Source organism: Salvelinus fontinalis, chromosome 10 (assembly GCF_029448725.1).
Source record: "Salvelinus fontinalis isolate EN_2023a chromosome 10, ASM2944872v1, whole genome shotgun sequence".
Lineage (NCBI taxonomy): Eukaryota > Metazoa > Chordata > Actinopteri > Salmoniformes > Salmonidae > Salvelinus > Salvelinus fontinalis.
In genome coordinates this window covers 19,693,159-19,718,257 of record NC_074674.1, presented here as the reverse complement: position 1 = coordinate 19,718,257, position 25,099 = coordinate 19,693,159, and the positions used below count along the sequence as shown (strand labels likewise).

At 45.0% G+C, this 25,099-nt stretch overlaps 1 protein-coding gene across 3 annotated transcripts in view; it reads right to left on the bottom strand.

Annotated features, from left to right (window-relative positions):
* LOC129863769 (myocyte-specific enhancer factor 2C-like) overlaps positions 1-21,361 on the bottom strand; it is a 34,719-nt gene extending 13,358 nt beyond the window's left edge. For all 3 annotated transcript variants that reach the window (XM_055936012.1, XM_055936013.1, XM_055936014.1), the window contains exons 1-2: positions 21,143-21,361; positions 18,331-18,528 (exon numbers count right to left, since the gene is read on the bottom strand). The gene's annotated coding sequence lies outside the window, so the exon portion shown is untranslated. The remainder of the gene's footprint in view (positions 1-18,330; positions 18,529-21,142) is intronic.
* Positions 21,362-25,099: the final 3,738 nt, after the last annotated feature.

Below are 25,099 nucleotides of genomic sequence, written 5' to 3'. Positions count from 1 at the left end.
TGTTTGTGTCAAACTGAAGAATTGATCATTCAACAGCTTGACCTGAGAGAGGAAAATCACTCACTGATGAAGACATACATCTCTACCACACAACTCAAAACATCACATCTAATTGACAACCAGAGAGACGGCCATTTGCTTCCCACTGAAGGTAGAAACACAAGTTCGAAAAGCCTATTCAATTAGAAAATGGACCTGAATTTCTCCATCCCAACACACATCCAGCAGGGTACACCTCTAGCTGAAGAGTCCCGTTGTTGACACCTATTAACTAGGCCTTGTGTGTCTTGGCCCAGAGGATCTGAAGGATTCAGTCCACAGCTTGTTGTGTAACACTAAGTCACCGCGTGTCACGCACACGCGCCCCTAATCCAGTACACCTGGGTTTACAGGAGGGTCTCAGCGGAGTTTAGAGTAACCCACCAATCCCCCGTCCCCTAATCCATGACCTCTAGCTTTTACCTTGACACCTAACTTCCGCCCCTTACTCTTATCGCTATCATAACCTATAATCATAACCTATTGTTGTACAGTATATAAGAACTACGGGAGAATGAGAGAGAGAGGGAGGAAGAGAGAGGGGGGACAGACAGACAGAGAGAGAGAGAGAGAGAGAGAGAGAGAGAGAGAGAGAGAGAGAGAGAGAGAGAGAGAGAGAGAGAGAGAGAGAGAGAGAGAGAGAGAGAGAGAGAGAGAGAGAGAGAGAGAGAGAGCAGGCCCAGTATCCTCTGAGGGGAGTATGTGCTATATTCCCTCCTTCATTTCTCCATGCCTCCATCTGTTAATCAGGCCTCTGTCTCTCTCATGGGGAAACAGAGAGAACGAGAGAAAAGAAGTCAAGAGCACTGAAGAAATGGAGGGAGATCCAGTATATTTCAAAGGGAACACTACACGTATACACTGAGTGTACAAAACATTAGGAATAATAAGTTACACCCCCTCCGTTTTCCCCTCAGAACAGCCTCAATTCGTCGGGGCATGGAGTCGACAAGGTGTCGAAAGCGTTCCACAGAGATGCTGGCCCATGTTCACTCCAATGCTTCCCACAGTTGTATCAAGTTGGCTGGATGTCCTTTGGGTGGTGGACCATTCTTGATACACACGGGAAACTGTTGTGTGTGAACAACTCAGCACTTCTTGACACACTCAAAACGGTGCGCCAGCCACCTACTACCATACCCCAATCAAAGGCACATAAATATTTTGTCTTTACCTTCTGAATGGCACACATAAACAATCCATGTCTCAACTGTCCCAAGGCTTAAAAAAGATTATTGAACCTGTCTCCTCCCCTTCATCTACACTGATTGAAGTGGATTTAACAAGTGACATCAATAAGCGATCATAGCTTTCACCTGGATTCACCTGGTCAGTCAATATCATGGAAAGAGCATGGTTTAATGTTTTGTACACTCAGCGTATATTACTGTACTTCAACTTCCCCTGTATCCCTACACATTGGTTTGTATCTGACATGGTGTTGTTCATTTCCATGCCTTTTTTAAAGATCCTATTTCTATTTTCCTACCTCTGATACAAGCTCTTCCTCAACAATGCAGAGTTCAGTAAGTTAGCATTTTCTGTCATGTGATGAATAAATCAAATCAACGTTTATTCATCACAGGACAGAATACAACGACCGTAAACCCTACAGTGAAATGCTAACTTATTTAGTTATTCCTCAACAATCAGAAGTAGGAAAATAGAGATGTGATCTTAAACAAAGGCATGGAATCAACACCAGGTCAGATAAAAATAAAAGCACACAAGAGCAACAACAAAAACACAACGTAAGCTACATATGAGGCCAACACGAATACCATATCAACGTGCAGGGATAAGGTGGAGGACATATGGACAGTTGAAGTTGGAAGGTTACATACACCGTAGCCAAATACATTTAAAGTCCGCTTTTCACAATTCCTGACATTTAATCCTAGTAAAAATTCCCTGTCTAAGGTCAGTTAGGATCACCAATATATCTTAAGAATGTGAAAGGTCAGAATAATAGTAGAGAGAATGATTTATTTCAGCTTTTATTTCTTTCATCACTTTCCCAGTGGGTCAGAAGTTTACATACACTCAATTAGTATTTGGTAGCATTGCCTTCAAAATGTTTAACTTGGGTCAAACGTTTCGGGTAGCCTTCCACAAGTTTCCCACAACAAGTTGGGTGAATTTTGGCCCATTCCTCCTGACAGAGCTGGTGTAACTGAGTCAGGTTGTAGGCCTTCTTGCTCACACACTCTTTTTCAGTCCTGTCAACATATTTTCTATTTTCTATAGGATTGAGGTCAGGGCTTTGTGATGGCCACTCCAATACCTTGACTTTGTTGTCCTTAAGCCATTTTGCTACAACTTTGGAAGTATGCTTGGGGTAATTGTCCATTTGGAAGACCCATTTGTGACCAAGCTTTAACTTCCTGACTGATGTCTTGAGATGTTGCTTTAATATATCCACATAATTTCCCTTCCTCATGATGCCATCTATTTTGAAGTGCTCCAGTCCCTCCTGCAGCAAAGCACCCCCACAACATGATGCTGCCACACCCGTCCTTCACGGTTGGGATGGTGTTCTTCGGCTTGCAAGCCTCCCCCTTTTTCCTCCAAACATAACGATGGTCATTATGGGCAAAAATGTATAATTTTGTTTCATTAGACCAGAGGACATTTCTCCGATCTTTGTCCCCATGTGCAGTTGCAAACCGTAGTCTGGCTTTTTTTATGGCGGTTTTGGAGCAGTGGCTTCTTCCTTGCTGAGCAGCCTTTCAGGCTATGTCGATATAGGACACGTTTTACTGAGGATATAAATACTTTTGTACCGGTTTCCTCCAGCATCTTCACAAGGTCCTTTGCTGTTGTTCTGGGATTGATTTGCACTTTTCACACCAAAGTACGGTCATCTCTAGGAGACAGAACGCATCTCCTTCCTGACCGGTATGACGGCTGCGTGGTCCCATGGTGTTTATACTTGCGTACTATTGTTTATACCAATGAACGTGGTACATTCAGGTGTTTGGAAATTGCTCCCAAGGATGAACCACACTTGTGGAGGTCTACAAAAACCTTTCTGAGGTCTTGGCTGATTTCTTTTGATTTTCCCATGATGTCAAGCAAAGAGGCACTGAGTTTGAAGGTAGGCCTTGAAATACATCCACAGGTACACCTCCAATTGACTCAAATGAAGTCAATTAGCCTATCAGAAGCTTCTAAAGCCATGACATAATTTTCTGGAATTGTCCAAGCTGTTTAAAGGCACAGTCAACTTAGTGTACATGTATGTCCACTTCTGACCCACTGGAATTGTGATACAGTGATTTATATTTGAAATAATCTGTCTGTAAACAATTGTTGGAAAAAGTACTTGTGTTATGCACGAAGTAGATGTCCTAACCGACTTGCCAAAACTATAGTTTGTTAACAAGAAATGTATGGAATGGTTGAAAAACGAGTTTTAATGACTCCAACCTAAGTGTATGTAAACTTCCGACTTCAACTGTACATGTAGGCAGGGGTAAAAGTGACTAGAAGCAACTAGGCAGACGGATAAATAATCATGAATAGCCGCGTTAGTATGTGTGAGTGTGTGTGGTATGTGTGTTTGTGTGCCAGAGTGACAGTTTAAGTACGTGAATGTGTGAATAGAGACTTAAGATTGTGTATAAAGTCAGTGCAGATAGTCCGTGGATGGGATTGAGCAGCCATCGGTTAGCAGTTCAACAGTCTTATTGCTTGGCGATAGAAGCTGTCTCAGAGCCTATTGTTCCGAGACATGATGCTCCGGTACTGAGTCATTGGCAATTTTCCGGGCCTTCCTCATACACCGCCTAGTACAAATGCCCTGGATGGCAGGGAGCTCGACCCCAGTGATGTACTGTGTGTGTGTGTGTGTGTGTGTGTGTGTGTGTGTGTGTGTGTGTGTGTGTGTGTGTGTGTGTGTGTGTGTGTGTGTGTGTGTGTGTGTGTGTGTGTGTGTGTGTGTGTGTGTGTGTGTGTTACGGGGGGAAACATCTATACAGTGACATATCTCAATCTTATTTTTGGATAATAATTTATTGACATTTGTCTCTAAGTGTCGATTTGTAAAAAAAAATATATATATTTATATACAGTACCAGTCAAAGGTTTGGACAGATCTACTCATTCAAAGGTTTTTCTTTATTTTTGCTATTTTCTACATTGTAGAATAATAGTGAAGGCATCAAAACTATGAAATAACAATAAGCAAAAAAGTGTCAAATCAAAATAAAGTAGCCACTTTTGGCCTTGCTGACAGATTTGCCCACTCAGCTTTGGCATTCTCTCAACCAGCTTCATGAGGTAGTCACATGGAATGCATTTCAATTAACAGGTGTGCCTTGTTAAAAGTGAATTTGTGGAATTTCTTTCCTTCTTAATGTGTTTGAGCCAATCAGTTGTTTTGTGACAAGGTAAGGGTGGTATATTTGGTAAAAGACCAAGTCCATATTATGGCAAGAACAGCTCAAATAAGCAAAGAGAAACGACAGTCCATCATTACTTTAAGACATGAAGGTCAGTCAATCAAGAACTTTCAAAGTTTCTTCAAATGCAGTCGCAAAAACCATCACGGGCTATGATGAAACTGGCTCTCATGGGGACTGCCACAGGAAAGGAAGACCCAGAGTTACCTCTGCTGCAGAGGATAAGTTCCTTAGAGTTCCCAGCCTCAGAAATTGCAGCCCAAATAAATGCTTCACAGAGTTCAAGTAACAGACACATCTCAACATCAACTGTTCAGAGGAGACTGCGTGAATCAGGCATTCATGGTTGAATTGCTGCAAAGAAACCACTACAAAAGGACACCAATAAGAAGAAGAGACTTGCTTGGGCCAACAAAAATACGAGCAATGGACATTAGACCGGTGGAAATCTGTCCTTTGGTCTGATGAGTCAAAATGTGAGATTTTTGGTTCCAACCGCCGTGTCTTTGTGAGACGCAGAGTAGGTGAACGGATGATCTCCGTATGTGTGGTTCCCACCGTGAAGCATGGAGGAAGAGGTGTGATGGTGTGGGCGTGTTTTGCTGGTGACACAATTTATTTAAAATTCAAGGCACACTTAACGCTTTTCCAACAGGACAATGACCCAACACACCTCCAGGCTGTGCAAGGGCTATTTAGTCAAGAAGGAGAGTGATGGAGTGCTGCATCAGATGACCTGGCCTCCACAATCACCCAACCTCAACCCATTTGAGATGGTTTGGGATGAATTGGAATGCAGAGTGAACGAAAAGCAGCCAACAAGTGCTCAGCATATGTGGGAACTCCTTCAAGACTGTTGGAAAAGGATTCCAGCTGAAGCTGGTTGAGACAATGCCAAGAGTGTGCAAAGCTGTCATCAAGGAAGAATCAAAAATATTAAATATATTTTGGTTTGTTTAGCATTTTTTGGTTAGTACATGATTCCATGTGTTATCTCATAGTTTTGACATCTTCACTATTATTCTACAATGTAAAAAATAGTAAAAATATAGAAAAACCCTTGAATGAGTAGGTGTGTCAAAACTTTTGACTAGTACTGTATACCCATAAATATATATATATATATATATATATATATATATATATATATATATATATATATATATATATATATATATATATATATATATATATATATATATATATATAACAAAAAAAAATATATAGAGATATATAAATTGTTATTTAAAAAAAAAATGCTACTGTAGGTATTTTTCATCCTATAACTTGTTTTCCGTCTTCTTTATAAATAGTGACTCAACATGTTTTCAGCACTGTATTTCCCTGACTGATCAAAATTAATTTTCTCATGCTCTCTCTTGGCTCTCTGGAGCAGACATTTAGTAAGCAACTTGTTAGGAACACAAAACTGCAATACAATCACAGTATCGAATCGCAATACATATAGAATCATGAGAATGGCTATACTTATCGTATCGTGATAAATATCGTATCATGAGGTCCCTGGCAATGCCCAGCCCATGTGTGTGAGCGTGTGTGTGTGTGCGTTTGTGTGCATGAGTGGGTGTGTGCTTGTGTGTGTGTTTTGTTGATGGTGAAGGGTGTTTGTGTGGGTGTTTTGTTGATGGTGGTGGAAAACGCTGTCTCAGACACCGCTCTAGAATCTCCCATTAGCGTTCAATTGAATTGAGATCTGTTGTCTGAGACACACACACACCTTTTATGCTCCTTGGAGATGCATCTTTCAAAGTCCCTGAGATATCTTCTTCTTGCCATAATAGCCAAAATGATGGGTAACTGGGAATTATTATACATGACCCTATGCATGATGGGATGCTATTTGCTTAATTAACTCAGGAACCACACCTCTGTGGAAGGAAGCACCTGCTTTCAATAGACCTTCTATCCCTCATTTACGTAAGAGTTTCCTTTATTTTGGCAGTTACCTGTACATCGAGTGACTCCCTGGCCTACAGGTTCTTTAAGCTTGTCTTAAGTAGCTAGACACAGTCAGAGCACACATGGTTTATAGCGTCCAACACACACACACACACACACACACACACACACACACACACACACACACACACACACACACACACACACACACACACACACACGGTTCCCAGCTTACAGTCAGAGGCAAGGCTGAAGGAGAATGGAAGGGGGAAAGAGAGAAAGGGATCAGGCTTGTCAATGACAAGACGACGAGTAGGGAGTTGGCTAACTCTCGTGAAAAAGCACTACTGAATTACTACACAAAACTTATTTGTGCAGTAGTGACAATGTAGAGACTGTGTAGTGAATGTGTACTTTATGCACTACTCAAGATAGGTAGAGATGTGTAGTGTTCAGTAGGAAAACAGTAGTTTCCAGTAGTAATCAGGTAGAGGTTTTTACTACTTGCTGTTGGTGGTAAACAAGTACTCAAAACACTACAGCTTTACTACACAGGCTTGTTAGTAGTAATCTGGTCGGCTAGAGATTTTTCTACTTGACGTTGGTAGTTAATAAGTACTCAAAGCACTACAGCTTTACTACACAGGCTTTTCAACAGTAATCAGGTAGTTTTTATTACTTGACGTATCATAACACTACAGCCAGACTACACCGACTTTTCATGACTGCGGAAGAAGACAAAACAGGAAGTAGTTGGTTGTTGTTACTGTTTACTGTCTTTGACAATCCCGAATGTAATCCCCTTCCATCCTCCGTCATCCTGTCTTTCATAGACCTTATACTGGCACCATCTGTAAGTTTAACTTTCCTTTATGAATACTTTCATGAATACCTTCATGTCATTGTTTAGCCGTTTATATCACTTTTTACAACATCAAAAAGATTTCTATCCAAAACGCTCTTAGCCGTTAGCCATTGTCATAGAGATGTATTGAGTTTAGCCTATCTGTTTGCTAGCCCCATTGAATTGTAGCTATGTAGACTCTGTTTTCGTCGTGCTAGCTGATGAGTGTGTTTGTATGCAAATGTACAGTATGTTCTTATTGTATACTTACCCATTCTACTTACCTCTTGTGACCTGTTGCCAAGGAGCCCCTTGACATAAGAAGACTGGAGGCCATTGTTAGTGCGATTAAAAATGTTTTTCTGTGTTGTGTCCTCTGTTAGCCGATCATTGATAATGGCTTAGAATTGGTTGTCTCTTGTCCTTGTCTTTATTTTCTAAAGGTTACATGGTGGAAAAATGTGGCTGCAACAAAAAAGAGGATGTGCATAAAGTTCAGTCAAAGCTGAATGAAGACAAGGTCTCAAAGGGATGGACAAAATAAGTGTAAATATGTCATTCAATATGTCATTAATTGAATCAAAACAAATTGCAATAAAGTTTGCATGAGCTTATTATTGCTTGTTTGGTGATATAACTACAGTTAGAAACGTGAGGAAGAAACATGTAGGGATTTTGAATAGGTTGGGCAATGTTTTAAATAGTAATTCCAAAGGATTTATGTAGAAAATGATAAAGGATCAGGATCAATTCAGTAGTGATCAGTAGTGATACAACACCACACACACAGATGGCACTGGCAGTAGTAATTCAATATGGATTGAGTATGCAGACAGCAGCAATGTGTAGGAATCGTGTAGTAATTCAATATGGATTGAGTATGCAGACAGCAGCAATGTGTAGGAATCGTGTAGTAATTCAATATGGATTGAGTATGCAGACAGCAGTAATGTGTAGGAATCGTGTAGTAATTCAATATGGATTGAGTATGCAGACAGCAGCAATGTGTAGGAATCGTGTAGTAATTCAATATGGATTGAGTATGCAGACAGCAGTAATGTGTAGGAATCGTGTAGTAATTCAATATAGATTGAGTATGCAGACAGCAGCAATGTGTAGGAATCGTGTAGTAATTCAATATGGATTGAGTATGCAGACAGCAGCAATGTGTAGGAATCGTGTAGTAATTCAATATAGATTGAGTATGCAGACAGCAGCAATGTGTAGGAATCGTGTAGTAATTCAATATAGATTGAGTATGCAGACACAGCAATGTGTAGGAATCGTGTAGTAATTCAATATGGATTGATAGAGAAACTGTCGAGGTCACCTAGCCAGCTTCACTTTCAACAACGCAGCTACTGCTAGCCAGGCTACTTCACCAGCCAGCAGTACTATATCATTTTAGTCAATAAGATTTGTAATTTCATTGATTTTTTGCTACGTAAGCTTAACTTTCTGAACATTCGAGACGTGTAGCCCACTTGTCATTCTAATCTCCTTTGCTTTAGCGTAGCCTCTTCTGTAGCCTGTCAAATATGTGTCTGTCTATCCCTGTTCTCTCCTCTCTGCACAGACCATACAAACGCCTCACACCGCGTGGCCGCGCCCACCCTAACCTGGTGGTCCCAGCCCGCACGACCCACGTGGAGTTCCAGGTCTCCGGTAGCCTCTGGAACTGCCGATCCGCGGCCAACAAGGCAGAGCTCATCTCAGCCTATGCCTCCCTCCAGTCCCTCGACTTCTTGGCACTGACGGAAACATGGCTCACCACAGATAACACTGCTACTCCTACTGCTCTCTCTTCGTCTGCCCACGTGTTCTCGCACACCCCGAGAGCTTCTGGTCAGCGGGGTGGTGGCACCGGGATCCTCATCTCTCCCAAGTGGTCATTCTCTCTTTCTCCCCTTACCCATCTGTCTATCGCCTCCTTTGAATTCCATGCTGTCACAGTTACCAGCCCTTTCAAGCTTAACATCCTTATCATTTATCGCCCTCCAGGTTCCCTTGGAGAGTTCATCAATGAGCTTGATGCCTTGATAAGCTCCTTTCCTGAGGACGGCTCACCTCTCACAGTTCTGGGTGACTTTAACCTCCCCATGTCTACCTTTGACTCATTCCTCTCTGCCTCCTTCTTTCCACTCCTCTCCTCTTTTGACCTCACCCTCTCACCTTCCCCCCCTACTCACAAGGCAGGCAATACGCTTGACCTCATCTTTACTAGATGCTGTTCTTCCACTAACCTCATTGCAACTCCCCTCCAAGTCTCCGACCACTACCTTGTATCCTTTTCCCTCTCGCTCTCGTCCAACACTTCCCACACTGCCCCTACTCGGATGGTATCGCGCCGTCCCAACCTTCGCTCTCTCTCCCCCGCTACTCTTTCCTCTTCCATCCTATCATCTCTTCCCTCTGCCCAAACCTTCTCCAACCTATCTCCTGATTCTGCCTCCTCAACCCTCCTCTCCTCCCTTTCTGCATCCTTTGACTCTCTATGTCCCCTATCCTCCAGGCCGGCTCGGTCCTCCCCTCCCGCTCCGTGGCTCGACGACTCATTGCGAGCTCACAGAACAGGGCTCCGGGCAGCCGAGCGGAAATGGAGGAAAACTCGCCTCCCTGCGGACCTGGCATCCTTTCACTCCCTCCTCTCTACATTTTCCTCTTCTGTCTCTGCTGCTAAAGCCACTTTCTACCACTCTAAATTCCAAGCATCTGCCTCTAACCCTAGGAAGCTCTTTGCCACCTTCTCCTCCCTCCTGAATCCTCCTCCCCCTCCCCCCCCCCTCCTCCCTCTCTGCAGACGACTTCGTCAACCATTTTGAAAAGAAGGTCGACGACATCCGATCCTCGTTTGCTAAGTCAAACGACACCGCTGGTTCTGCTCACACTGCCCTACCCTGTGCTTTGACCTCTTTCTCTCCCCTCTCTCCAGATGAAATCTCGCGTCTTGTGACGGCCGGCCGCCCAACAACCTGCCCGCTTGACCCTATCCCCTCCTCTCTTCTCCAGACCATTTCCGGAGACCTTCTCCCTTACCTCACCTCGCTCATCAACTCATCCCTGACCGCTGGCTACGTCCCTTCCGTCTTCAAGAGAGCGAGAGTTGCACCCCTTCTGAAAAAACCTACACTCGATCCCTCCGATGTCAACAACTACAGACCAGTATCCCTTCTTTCTTTTCTCTCCAAAACTCTTGAACGTGCCGTCCTTGGCCAGCTCTCCTGCTATCTCTCTCAGAATGACCTTCTTGATCCAAATCAGTCAGGTTTCAAGACTAGTCACTCAACTGAGACTGCTCTTCTCTGTATCACGGAGGCGCTCCGCACTGCTAAAGCTAACTCTCTTTCCTCTGCTCTCATCCTTCTAGACCTATCGGCTGCCTTCGATACTGTGAACCATCAGATCCTCCTCTCCACCCTCTCCGAGTTGGGCATCTCCGGCGCGGCCCACGCTTGGATTGCGTCCTACCTGACAGGTCGCTCCTACCAGGTGGCGTGGCGAGAATCTGTCTCCTCACCACGCGCTCTCACCACTGGTGTCCCCCAGGGCTCTGTTCTAGGCCCTCTCCTATTCTCGCTATACACCAAGTCACTTGGCTCTGTCATAACCTCACATGGTCTCTCCTATCATTGCTATGCAGACGACACACAACTAATCTTCTCCTTTCCCCCTTCTGATGACCAGGTGGCGAATCGCATCTCTGCATGTCTGGCAGACATATCAGTGTGGATGACGGATCACCACCTCAAGCTGAACCTCGGCAAGACGGAGCTGCTCTTCCTCCCGGGGAAGGACTGCCCGTTCCATGATCTCGCCATCACGGTTGACAACTCCATTGTGTCCTCCTCCCAGAGCGCTAAGAACCTTGGCGTGATCCTGGACAACACCCTGTCGTTCTCAACTAACATCAAGGCGGTGGCCCGTTCCTGTAGGTTCATGCTCTACAACATCCGCAGAGTACGACCCTGCCTCACACAGGAAGCGGCGCAGGTCCTAATCCAGGCACTTGTCATCTCCCGTCTGGATTACTGCAACTCGCTGTTGGCTGGGCTCCCTGCCTGTGCCATCAAACCCCTACAACTCATCCAGAACGCCGCAGCCCGTCTGGTGTTCAACCTTCCCAAGTTCTCTCACGTCACCCCGCTCCTCCGCTCTCTCCACTGGCTTCCAGTTGAAGCTCGCATCCGCTACAAGACCATGGTGCTTGCCTACGGAGCTGTGAGGGGAACGGCACCTCAGTACCTTCAGGCTCTGATCAGGCCCTACACCCAAACAAGGGCACTGCGTTCATCCACCTCTGGCCTGCTCGCCTCCCTACCACTGAGGAAGTACAGTTCCCGCTCAGCCCAATCAAAACTGTTCGCTGCTCTGGCACCCCAATGGTGGAACAAACTCCCTCACGACGCCAGGACAGCGGAGTCAATCACCACCTTCCGGAGACACCTGAAACCCCACCTCTTCAAGGAATACCTAGGATAGGATAAAGCAATCCTTCTGCCCCCCCCCCCCCCCCTTAAAAGATGTAGATGCACTATTGTAAAGTGGCTGTTCCACTGGATGTCATTAGGTGAATGCACCAATTTGTAAGTCGCTCTGGATAAGAGCGTCTGCTAAATGACTTAAATGTAATGTAAATGATTGAGTATGCAGACAGCAGTAATGTGTAGGAATCGTGTAGTAATTCAATATGGATTGAGTATGCAGACAGCAGTAATGTGTAGGAATCGTGTAGTAATTCAATAGTGAACATGTAGGAATTGTGTAGGTATGTGTAGGTTTTAAGTAGTAGAGACCCAAAAGCTCAGTAGTTACATATTAAGGGAGAATTATGTAGTGATTTGAGTAGGAAATATGTAGTGTTCACCAGTAGCGAAACGTCCCAATTCATAATTTATTACTACTTAAATTACTACATAAATCACTACTGGTTTACTACACATCTCAATAACAATCAAGTACTAAAACCAGTAGATTTTGTGTAGTAGTGATGAGTAGTAATTCAGTAGTACTTGTTCATGAGAGAAAGCAGAAACAGACTGGTAACGGGCTGTCATCAAAACTCCCTATCACGCTACACAACATACACCATATATACAAAAGTATGTGGACATCACATCAAATTTGTGGATTCGGCTATTTCAGCCACACCCATTGCTGACAGGTGGATAAAATCGAGCACACCGCCATGCAATCTCCATAGACAAACACTGGCAAAAGAATGGCCTGTACTGAAGAGCTCAGTGACTTTCAACGTGGCACCGTCATAGGATGCCACATTCCCTACAATTTCTACCCTGCTAGAGCTGCCACGGTCAACTGTAAGTGCTGTTATTGTGAAGTGGACATGTCTAGGAGCAACAACGGCCCAGCCACGAAGTGGTAGGTCACACAAGCTCAGAAAACAGGACCGACCGAGTGCTGACCCGTATAGCATGTAAAAATTGTCTGTCCTTGGTTGCAACACTCACTACCGAGTTCCAAACTGCTTCTGGAAGCAACGTCAGCACAAGAACTGTTCATAGGAAGCTTCATTTGAATGGGTTTCCATGGCCGAGCAGCCACACACAAGCCTAAGATCACCATGCGAAATACCAAGTATCGGCTGGAGTGGTGTAAAGCTCGCCGCCATTGGACTCTGAAGCAGTGGAAACACGTTCTCTGGAGTGATTAATCACGCTTCACCATCTGTTATTCCGACGGACTAATCTGGGTTTGGCGGATGCCAGGAGAACGCTACCTGCCCCAATGCATAGTGCCAACTGTAAAGTTTAGTGTAGGAGGAATAATGGTCTGGGGCTGTTTTTCATGGCTCGGGCTAGGCCCCTTAGTTCCAGTGAAGGAAAATCTTAACACAACAGCATACAATGACATTCTAGACGATTCTGTGCTTCCACTTCGTGGCAACAGTTTGGGGAAGGCCCTTTCCTGTTTCAGCATGACAATGCCCCCGTGCACAAAGCGAGGTCCATACAGAAATGGTGTTGAGATCGGTGTGGAAGAAATCGACTGGCCTGCACAGAGCCCTGACCTCAACCCCATCGAACACTTTGGGGATGAATTGGAACGCCGACTGCGAGCCAGGCCTAATCACTCTACATCAGTGTCCTACCTCACTAATGCTATTGTGGCTGAAAGGAAGCAAGTCCACACAGCAATGTTCCAACAACTGTTACCCTACGAGGTCCGGAGTCTGCTGGTTTTCTGTTCTATCTGATAATTGATTGCACACACCTGGTGTGCCAGGTCTAAATCAGTCCCTAATTAGAGGGGAACAATGAAAAAATGCAGTGGAACTGTCTTCAAGGTCCAGAGTTGAGTTTGAGAGATCTAGCCTTCCCAGAAGAGTGGAGGCTGTTATCGCAGCAAAGGGGGGACCAACTCCATATTAATGCCCATGATTTTATAATGAGATGTTCGACGAGCAGGTGTCCACATACTTTTGTTTGTTTGTGTACCATCCCAAACCCCTATCCCCTATCCCTTATGCCCCTGTGGAGATCAGAGATGATATGATATGTAATAACATGGTGACAGCTCCAACGTACCCCCATCCCTAGCTAGAGGAGAATAGAGCCTGATCTGTACAGACTCCTCAGTAAACTGACCAGAAAAGGCACATTTTAAACACAGATCTTCTACACAGTATATGTCAGCACCAGATATAATCAAGCTAGCTAGGGCATAATGTCCAATCAAAACATACCCCAACATGCCAAACAGGACACATTACTTCTGTGCTCTCATTCATTCATTCATTCAGTCAGTCAGTCAGTCAGTCAGCCAGTCATGCAGATAGTGAGACTGTTTCAGGAAACACCATACTCCTCTGCTTTTGAGTAAATATAGAACATTCCTTGTTGAGTCAACCCCGAATTATATAAACTGTGGGTGTTGATACTGAGCATGGAGTTCTGCTTTCGAGGGAAGCTTGCTTTTGACCTAAACACTGTGTGTGTGCTTGTGTGTGTTTGCTAGATTTTTTTCCCCAGCATGTGTGTTCCCTCTAAGACGACATGATGTAGAGCCCACCTGTAAACCAAACCAGGAAGATGGCAGGTTTCCACCCGATTCCTCCTTCCACACACACACACACTTACGCACAAACACACATTTCCTTTTCATCTAGAAATAGCTTACACGTAACCAGTGGGGCTCCAAAAATAAAAGAATGAACTTATTACCCCAAAACAAAGCAGAGCGGCCCGTATCTAGTTCACACTAAGACAGAGAGAGACAGAAACAGACATAGCCAGTAGAAGTAGAGAAAAGAGTTGGACATATAACAGACTCCTTATTTTCCCGAACTAACACCCAATCTCACAACAATCACGGTACCCCTTCTCTATCACAAACTTAAACACACCATCGCAGTGTGCCAAACATGGGCCTTTCTCTATGTAGAGGGATGATTCAGAGTCCTCATTTACCCCCATGCTGTGTACGTGTGTGTATTCTGGGGCAAGAGAGGGACAGACAGAAGGACCAAACAGAAACAGACTGGCCATAGGGCAGTTCAGGCAAATGCCAGTGGGCTGATCTAAATTGGGGTGTTTGCATAGAATTATCATTATTTGGCTAATAATGAGGGCCAAAAGGAAAAAAATGGGCTGGGGTATTAGAAATCACCAGGTGGATTTTTTATCCCAGTCCAACCCTGGACCAGAGACACACAGTCCAATAGACAGACAGATAGACAGGGTAGACAGAATGTGTAAGTGTGTATTTTGAGGCTGGATAGAGCGAGAGCGACAGACAGTGGGTGATGGGGTGGCAATGCCCTTGTATATCTTGGCAGGACAACCTACATGCCAGTGTCAGAGGGGCAGGGGTAGTGGGGGGTAGACGGATGGGTGCCGGGCAGGGGGTGGATAGGGAACGGGAGGAGTAGAGGGCTGGGGGCGGAGGAGTGCAAGCCCCCAGACATAGAGCCTGCGGGGACTTCATCACGGCGCTACGAGCACCGCATGTCATTTCAAAGAAAACTACGTAGTTCCTCTATCACCTTGTCAGGAGGAAAATAACAAGTAAAAGGGACATGACTTGGATCGGTGTCCTACAGCTCTACCAAGCTGGCCAGTAGATGCTGTAACCCCCCCCCCCACCACCACCACCACCACCACCATTGTCCACTACGGGCACATGACTCATTATAAATACTTCAGACTAGACTAGAGTAGGGGGGAGTTTCTGATTAACACTACAGTAGCTACAGGCAACTAGCAGACAAAGACTCATCTGTATTAGACTCCCTAACTGGAGGATGGTGGATGTAGACACCCTAACTGGAGGATGGTGGATGTAGACTCCCTAACTAGAGGATGTGGATGTAGACTCCCTAACTGGAGGATGGTGGATGTAGACTCCCTAACTGGAGGATGGTGGATGTAGACTCCCTAACTGGAGGATGGTGGATGTAGACTCCCTAACTGGAGGATGGTGGATGTAGACTCCCTAACTGGAGGATGGTGGATGTAGACTCCCTAACTGGAGGATGGTGGATGTAGACTCCCTAACTGGAGGATGGTGGATGTAGACTCCCTAACTGGAGGATGGTGGATGTAGACTCCCTAACTGGAGGATGGTGGATGTAGACCACCTAACTGGAGGATGGTGGATGTAGACTCCCTAACTGGAGGATGGTGGATGTAGACTCCCTAACTGGAGGATGGTGGATGTAGACTCCCTAACTGGAGGATGGTGGATGTAGACTCCCTAACTGGAGGATGGTGGATGTAGACTCCCTAACTGGAGGATGGTGGATGTAGACTCCCTAACTAGAGGATGGTGGATGTAGACTCCCTAACTAGAGGATGTGGATGTAGACTCCCTAACTGGAGGATGGTGGATGTAGACTCCCTAACTAGAGGATGGTGGATGTAGACTCCCTAACTAGAGGATGTGGATGTAGACTCCCTAACTGGAGGATGGTGGATGTAGACTCCCTAACTGGAGGATGGTGGATGTAGACTCCCTAACTGGAGGATGGTGGATGTAGACTCCCTAACTAGAGGATGTGGATGTAGACTCCCTAACTGGAGGATGGTGGATGTAGACTCCCTAACTAGAGGATGGTGGATGTAGACTCCCTAACTAGAGGATGTGGATGTAGACTCCCTAACTGGAGGATGGTGGATGTAGACTCCCTAACTGGAGGATGGTGGATGTAGACTCCCTAACTGGAGGATGGTGGATGTAGACTCCCTAACTGGAGGATGGTGGATGTAGACTCCCTAACTGGAGGATGGTGGATGTAGACTCCCTAACTAGAGGATGGTGGATGTAGACTCCCTAACTGGAGGATGGTGGATGTAGACTCCCTAACTGGAGGATGGTGGATGTAGACTCCCTAACTGGAGGATGGTGGATGTAGACTCCCTAACTAGGATGGTGGATGCAACACTACACAGTAAGTAAGTTGTTTACCACGGTGGCAGATGAGACTGTACTCACTAGAAAACAAGGGTTGGGGCAAAATTCAGACACGTCAGAGTTAAAGCTCATATGGGGACCACACAGCAAATCCTCTGCAATATGCTTTTAAATAAACTACAGTTTGGGTTGTGAATTCTCCAGGTCTTAAGAGAGGAGTGAGGCCCAAGGTGTTTGCTGGTTTTCTACCTCGTTAAATTCCAGTCAATCAGTACAATTGATCAAGTAGAATGGCAGCGAGAAATGAAAACCGGCAGGACTGCGGAACTCCAGAGCCTCCATTGTGCACCCCTGACCAGTCATGTGTTCCCACTCCCAGCCATGTGTTGGTTCATAAAGCTGAGATGTGGCAGCCAGGTGAGGCTAGCCTTTAGTCTGTAATACACCTGTAAACTGCTTGCTCTCTCTGACTTAATGGGAGAGCCAGAACAGAAACTAGAGGCTTATCCAGAGGACAGGAGCCAAGTATCAGGTGTGTTAGTGCTGGGCTGGAACTAAAGCCTGCACACACTGTAGCTCTCCAGCTGGACCAGGGGGCAGAGTTGGAGAACACATCCCTCAAGGCCACATACTGTGCACTGCTCTAGCCTGGGATCAGGGTCATAATACCCATTGACACTGGTGGCACAGACCCCCTCACGTGTATTAGTACACTAGAAAATATTATACAAAAGTATTTTATTTTCTCAAAATGACTTTAAAGATACTGAATTTGGCCATCAGTGCTACATATTTCACTTTCTCTAACAGGTCTGAGATTCATTCACAAACACATAAAGTATTGACCTCAATCAACTTTAAATTGACATGAACACAATACTTAATAAGAAAATATTTAAGAAAAATAAACAAATCCGACTATACGACTTCACATCTCTCTCACTGGGCTGTTGTATACTCTCTGAGTATAACACATCTATTAAATGATATGACAGACTCCTACGCGTTTATGGTCGGGTTCCGGAGCGCAAACACTGTGCGTATTCTGCCAATAGCACAAACTGTCCCAACTGTAAACTTTCGAAGCGAAAATAATAACCACCGGACACACTTACTGTAGCCTGCTCCTCATGAGGCTGATCTGTCCGATATCAGTGTCCGTTTACGCAGGCGTTTCCACGAGCCTTGTCCGAATACCGTACAGCAGAAAAGTCTTCGTGTAAGGAGCCCCGTTAGAAAAACGAATTCGCTTTAAATCCAGAATGGCAATAGCCTACTATTAATCATACAAACACAGTGATGGAAAGGGCAACTGGCAACATTAAAACTCTCTTCTCCACTCCAGATTTGAAATGAAGAGGAAGGGAGTCGTGCTACGCAGTCTCTCAGTGTGAGTGAGTGATTTGCCCGGTGAAGGAACGGAGGAGGGGAAGGAAAGGGGGATAATTCCGCTAATGTTTGTTTCCCGTTGGTGATGTGCCCATAGACACACTTTGATCGATCGCTCTCTCTTTCTCTCTCGCTCTCTCCAATCCATCAAACACGCACACAATCCATGAACAAGTTTTAAGGCCCTAGCGGGTGCGCGCGCGCACAAAGACGCACGAAGACACACACACACACACACACACACACATCCTATCTATCTGAAGTGTGTTCAGTCAACATATGTGCCAAATAAATAAACCACCCTAGTCGTAGTATAGAGGACTACATTTCCTGTCTGGTTAAACTGTGAAAACGTGGATATCTTACCAGTCAATTACTTGCACTTCCTTCTGTTCTGTCAAAGCTTCAGCCCCAGATCCTCCTGCATGCGTTTCAGGTTTCGGTTCTCTCTCTTCCCTTCTGGCTTTATCTCAATCTCTCTCTCATCTGTGTCAGTCAGTCTGTGTCTGACTGTTTCATCAGGGTGGTCTCTAAGGTCCTCAGGTCCATTGGTTTACAGAGCACCTGGGAGAGACCGGAGAGATACTGTATGATACTGGAGCTGGTTCTAATAGAACAGATTAAGATGTAGTTTACACACACACACACACGCACACGCACACGCACACGCACACGCACACGCACGCACACACACACACACACACACACACACACACACACACACAAACACACACACACACACACACACACACACACACACACACACACACACACACACACACACACACACACACACACACACACACACACACACACACACCTGCTTTTAATCTTAAAACAGATTATTAAACTCAAATGAATGTACATTTTCAGAGTAATACAATCTCCCTTCCCTAGAATACACAGGGCAAACATTATGAAGTATGAAGTGCTGGTCTGTAGCTCACTGGTGCACTGCAGTGGAAGCTCTTGGAACTGCACTTGTTTACCAGTACTGTGCAGTTTCGGATGGGTGGATGGACTTACGAAATGTCCTACAACTCTATAGCAGGAGGCTACTTCTCTCTGCTCTAACCCGCTCTGCAGCTCACACACCGACACGCACACACACACACCCACACAAACACTTGCCCACACCCGCACACCTATACTGTACACAAAAGCAAATAGTCCGTCTCTGGGGAGTGTTTTCACTGCAAATGTGTTCCTGTAGTGTATGTCTCATGGGGGTCTAGTTTGGTTGTTAGTGGTCTAGTGGAACGCCCAGTACGTTACACCTGCTATGTATAATGGATGAGCCTTAACCTTTTGCCGTGTTACAGGAAAAACAGCTGCAAAGTCATCGTTCTGCTACTACAGGACTATACACCCCGAGAAAAGATGCTGCTGCGTTTGTAGGCATCTCACCTGACAAGCCTGCTGTCGCCGTTCCCTGTCACTCCCATCACTCAGGCTGACACGCACAATGTAATCTGCCTGTTATTCATGTGAGACAGGCCTCTGAACAACAAAGGCACAGTCGTCCCGGTAGCATTTTTTTTACAACAATGAAAGTATGTCTCTGCAAACTCAGTATAATATGTGGAGATATTTCAAAGAATGCTTTCATGCTTTGAAGGGGCTCCCGAGTGGCGCAGCGCTCTAAGGAACTGCGTCTCAGTGCTCGAGGCGTCACTACAGACACCCTGCTTCGATTCCAGGCTGTATCACATCCGGCCGTGATTGGGAGTCCCATAGGGCGGCGACACAATTGGCCCAGCGTCGTCCGGGTTTGGCAGTCGTAGGCCGTCATTGTAAATAAGAATGTGTTCTTAACTGACTTGCCTAGTTAAATAAAGGTAAAAGCCAAGTTCTCTCCTCCATCCCTTCCCTCATAGACACACACACAAACACTCATGTGTATGTGGCATGTAGCTCCCTCAGACACAGCTGTGCTTGGTTCTGAGGCCAGAGTCTATGGCAGTGTTAGGGCAGTACCACCAGAGATATTTTAAGCTCTGATTCACTCCAGAATTTCAGTATGGACACGCTGAACAGCAGTGATAGCCAGGCAGACAGTGACTAACATTAGCTATGGAATTGTTGCAGTTTAATTGTATACAGTAGTTTGGCATCTAGAATCTACACCACAAACCCTGTCTGTCAGAGATGGGACATAGCAAATTATACAAATATGACCAAGAGACTGTTAGGACGCAAGAGACCACAAGCTAAAGGCTACTTATGGTAAATACAGTCATCCTACTGTACTGCATCACACAGTAGACTGTCAGCCATGGTTATGACTGAAAGACCAGTTTTATAACAAGATGCATTTGTTCAAGGTCATTAGGAATAAAGCTAGAAGTAACCTAGAAACAAAGTTTAAGTATCATAGGGTCAGAGGTCAGAGATCATAGGCCAGTCAGAGAGGTGATGGGGGAGGGGCAGGGAGAGCCAAGATGGAGGGCCAATGACCAACCGTTACAGATCCACAAAGCATTGTAGACTTGCTTGAATACAGTATATTTACACCACCATTGAATGTTGAACTATATAGCTTGCTAAAAGTACAGCATAGGAGTATAAGAGTGAATTTCAACATTTGTGTATTTTTTCATGGTCAAATTATAACTTCATATCTTTCTGTCTCTCTCTCTATCCTGGGCCAGTCCTGATTGACTACTGCAGCTGTGGCTGTGCTTCTCGCTATGGTCGGACAGGCAGACACAGACAGACAGGCAGACCAGGGGAACCCAACCACACACAGAGGTGAGAGACGCTTGACTTTGGGAGGGATTACAAGTCCTTTAGATGTTCCTTTATAGTTTCTTGTCAGCAGATGAAGCCACACCACCGACTTTACCATGAGAAAACGCCATAGAAGACATTTATGTTTTTGTGTTCATTTGCAGTGCGCTCACACACTTTCCCATAGACAGCACACACTCTCAAAAGCGCTCTCGCACTCACAAACTCTCGTTTGATCATGTGGCACACACTCCTTTCTGCCCAAAACTAAACTAAATTGAAAGCTATGAGTCAGTAAGAGTTTGCTGTGTGTCACACACACACACACACACGCACACGCACACGCACACGCACACACACACACACACACACACACACACACACACACACACACACACACACACACACACACACACACACACACACACACACACACACACACACTCACCAGTGCTGCTTGTATTATCTTCCCCAGGAAGGTTCCCTACAGCTCCAGCTGTAGGTCAGATCACTCTATCCTTTAGCTCAGAAAAGAAGGGATGAAATGGAACAAAGGAGTAAAAGAGGACTAGAAGAAGGTATAAAGCCAGACCAGCTGGCTTAGAGGAGAAAACCCAGAGACCTGGGTGACCGTGTTCGGCTCAAAGCTACCAACTGCACACTGAGAGGAAAGAGACATAACCAGCCCCCAGCAGCGCCCTCAGACACACACACACCCTGTGACCTCCCTCAGAGGCGTCATGCCCATAGTGGGCACAGGGGCACGTGCCCCCTCAGATTTGTCCTTTAAAAAAAAATATACATATATATTTTTTTAAATGTGTTTCTCTGTAATACTTTCTACTAGCCACCTAGCAATTTGTGGCAGTAGGTAGCCTAGCGATTAGAGTGTCGGGCCAATAACCAAAAGGTCGCTAGTTTGAATACTAGGGCCAACAAGGTGAAAAATCTGCCAATGTGCCCTTGAGCAAGGCACTTAACCCAAATTGTTCCAGGGTCACCGTTGATAATGGCTGACCCTGTCCGTGACCCCACTTTCTGAGGGTGTCTCAAAAGGAGTTGGGATATGCAAAAATGTCCAATTTCCACATGTGTATAATACACACTATTCATTATTATAATCATTTTATGAAGTTGGCTTTAGCTAGCCCAGATAGGTTCCCAATCTCCTAATCTCATTACTAGCTACCAAGAGATAATTTCATTATATCACTCAAGCTAGTAGCTAGTTTGTCTAACTATCTTAGCTGGCATGCCTGCTGGCAAGGTTGGTAGACTTTAGAAAAGCAAGCAATTAATAAACGCACTGAATAAGACTCACATTCCTTTCAATCTTTTACCCAGATTTGAGCGAAGATGCAGAGAAGCATATTTTGTTTCTTTAAAAACACACCAGTAAGGAGGATACAGACAGCCCAAGGGGTCCGCTTAGATATGCAGAGAAAGAAACATATTTTTTACATAGAATTAAGCATAATGATTATGGCTCTAGGTTCAGGTGTTTGAAAAATGCAAACATTTTCAACGTAGCCATCCTCACGTACTTTGTGCCCCCTCAGATTTTGGGGTGCATGACGCCCCTAACCTCCCCAGTGCTTTCTGGCTGGGTGTCTGAGGCCGAGGTTTAGTCACCTGTCTCTGTCATTCTGGGTATATTTAGCTGTGAGGTGTCGCTAACGCTGCCTGCCTGCCTGCGTGTGTGTGTGTGTGCGTGTGTGTGTGTGTGCGTGTGTGTGTGTGTGTGTGTGTGTGTGTGTGTGTGTGTGTGTGTGTGTGTGTGTGTGTGTGTGTGTGTGTGTGTGTGTGTGTGTGTGTGTGTGTGTGTTACTGACACTCAGGCCTTTGTAGGCCTTGGCATAAGAGCCCAGGATTACTGGTCTAAAGGCCTATGGCTCTTCCCATTACAGAGAAAGATGGTTGGAAGAGAGAGAGAGATCAAACCTATGAACATGGCCCGGATTTCCACACACTGAGCATCTGCTAGGCCGAGGCTTAGTTTTAACCTGCCCACTGCTCTCAGATCACTACAGATGAAGGAAAGGAGAGAGAAGATGAAGACACTAAATACACCTAGAAAGTTCCTATAGGGTTAGTGTGAGGATACAGTGGGTTCTTGAAGACCAAGGATAATACACAAACAAACACACACAAACACAATGATAACAAATAGTGGGCAGCACATTGGTCTCAGCTGTGGGAATCTCTGTACGCATGAGAGCTCAGGTATAAACCTACTCTATAGCTGATGGGAAGTTACACCTTCACAAGTTTAATTGCTTCTCCACACTGTTGACTTTACTTGGCCACTACCTGCTGACTTGACAGATTCACCAGACACATACACAGACCCAGTCTGGAATTGACCATATATTGTACAGCTCATATACAGTACAGTCCTGAGATGGTGAATGATTAGCCTTAATCTAAGCAGTCCTGAAGTCTGTCCGTCTGAGAGTTCAGCTCTGGTTCAGTTTGTTGTTATAGTAAAACATCAACAGATCCAGGCCATTACTCTCAGTGGTGGAAAATACCCAATTGTCATACTTGAGTAAAAGTGAAGATACCTTAATAGAAAATGACTCAAAGTAAAAGTCACCCAGTAAAATACTACTTGCGTAAAAGTCTAAAAGTGTTTGGTTTTAAATATACTTAAGTATCAAAAGTAAATGTAATTGCAAAAATATACTTAAGTATCAAAAGTAAAAATGATTTTAAATTCCTTATATTAAGCAAACCAGACGGCACCATTTCATTTTTTTTAATGTTTTTTATTTACGGATAGCCAGGGACACACTCCAATACTCAGATGTAATTTACAAACGAAACGTGTGTTTAGTGAGTCCGCCAGATCAGAGGCAGTAGGGATGACCAGGGATGTTCTCTTGATAAGTGCGTGAATTGAAAAATGTTCATGTCCTGCTAAGCATTCAAAATGTAACAAGTAGTTTTGGGTGTCAGGGAAAACGTATGAAGTAAAAAGTACATTATTTTCTTTAGGAATGTAATGAAGTAAAAGTTGTCAAAAACATGAATAGGAAAGATACCCCCCCAAAATACTTAAGTAGTACCTTAAAGTAGTTTTACTTATATACTTTACACATCTGATTACTCTAACGATTTAGCTGACAGACTTGTGTGGGTGGCTGTTTTGCAGGTGTGTGCGTGCACTTACTAGACGGCCCCTGACAGACTGATGCCCCTGATCCACCACCCTCCAGGAAGTGAAGAGAGGGAGAGAGAGAAATAAAGAGGGAGAGAAGAGAAAAGAGTGGTAGAGAAGAGAGGGGAGATAATAGAGAAGGATGAAGAGAGACTAGAGAACCGAGAGGGATATCTGAGGTGAGAGTGTGGGTGTTATTGTGTGAGGGGCGGGCAGAGGAGAGGAAGGAGTTGGTCTCTCATCCAGTAATAATGTTTTCTGGAGCTCTCTGCAAAACATCTGGTTCTCTTCAGACAAGCCTTATTGCTACTGACACTACTTATTTGTCTTTCACCCACACCTCTCCCACCTACATGCACACGTATACACAAGTACACACACGTGCACACTGCACACACACGAGTGTGTACCCCCTGTCCCCTCTCAGTTGCTTTTGGCTGGAGACTTGTTTCCCATAGAGTTGCTGGTTCAAGCCTCGTTCCGGCTGTTTCCCCTAAATTGTTACGCCTCCTTCACAGACCGGATGGCACTTCATGTTCTTTTCCTATAGAAAACCCTTGTGTGGCTATTTAATGGGCCGTGTTATGTTTTAGTTATGAATGAAACGGTCAGACAAACTATAACTGTAATAAACCTGTGGTGTAGCAATGTTGTAGGTTTACTGGCAGAGTGTAGAGTAAAATCTCTCTCCTCTCCTGCTGTTTCCTGTCTTCCAAACCCCCTCTTTACCCTCTTCTGTGGGGGCGTGATAAATGGCCACAGAAATCAGAAGTGCTTGTAATGGATTAATCAGTGAAGAATATCACTGCCTGTACATACCATTATCCTTCCAGCAGTATACAATATGTAAAAGTTTAAAATGCCAGTTACTGAGACAATGGCAACTAACTAAATATGTTTTAGTTCACTGGAGAATGCAGCTGGTCTGGCACAGGGATTATGGGCTAGAGTTGTGTTGGGCTAGGCTGTGGGGCCCTGTAGGGTTGGGCTGGGACCAGCGGAGAGCCGTGTGCTACGTGTTTGGGTTGGGCTGGGACTGGGGCTTTGGTCCAGATATGAGATGATGTGGGGTAGGGCTGAGGCTCCACTCCCCAGAAGATAGTGTTACTGTGAAAGCCATGAGCGAGTGGAAACTAATCTACCCTTACCAAGCTGCCTCGCATAGCTGACAGTCCATGCTACATCTCTGTGTATGTGTGTGTTTCACCAGCTGCTTGCGTCTCTTCCAGTCAATGGTGTTTAGAA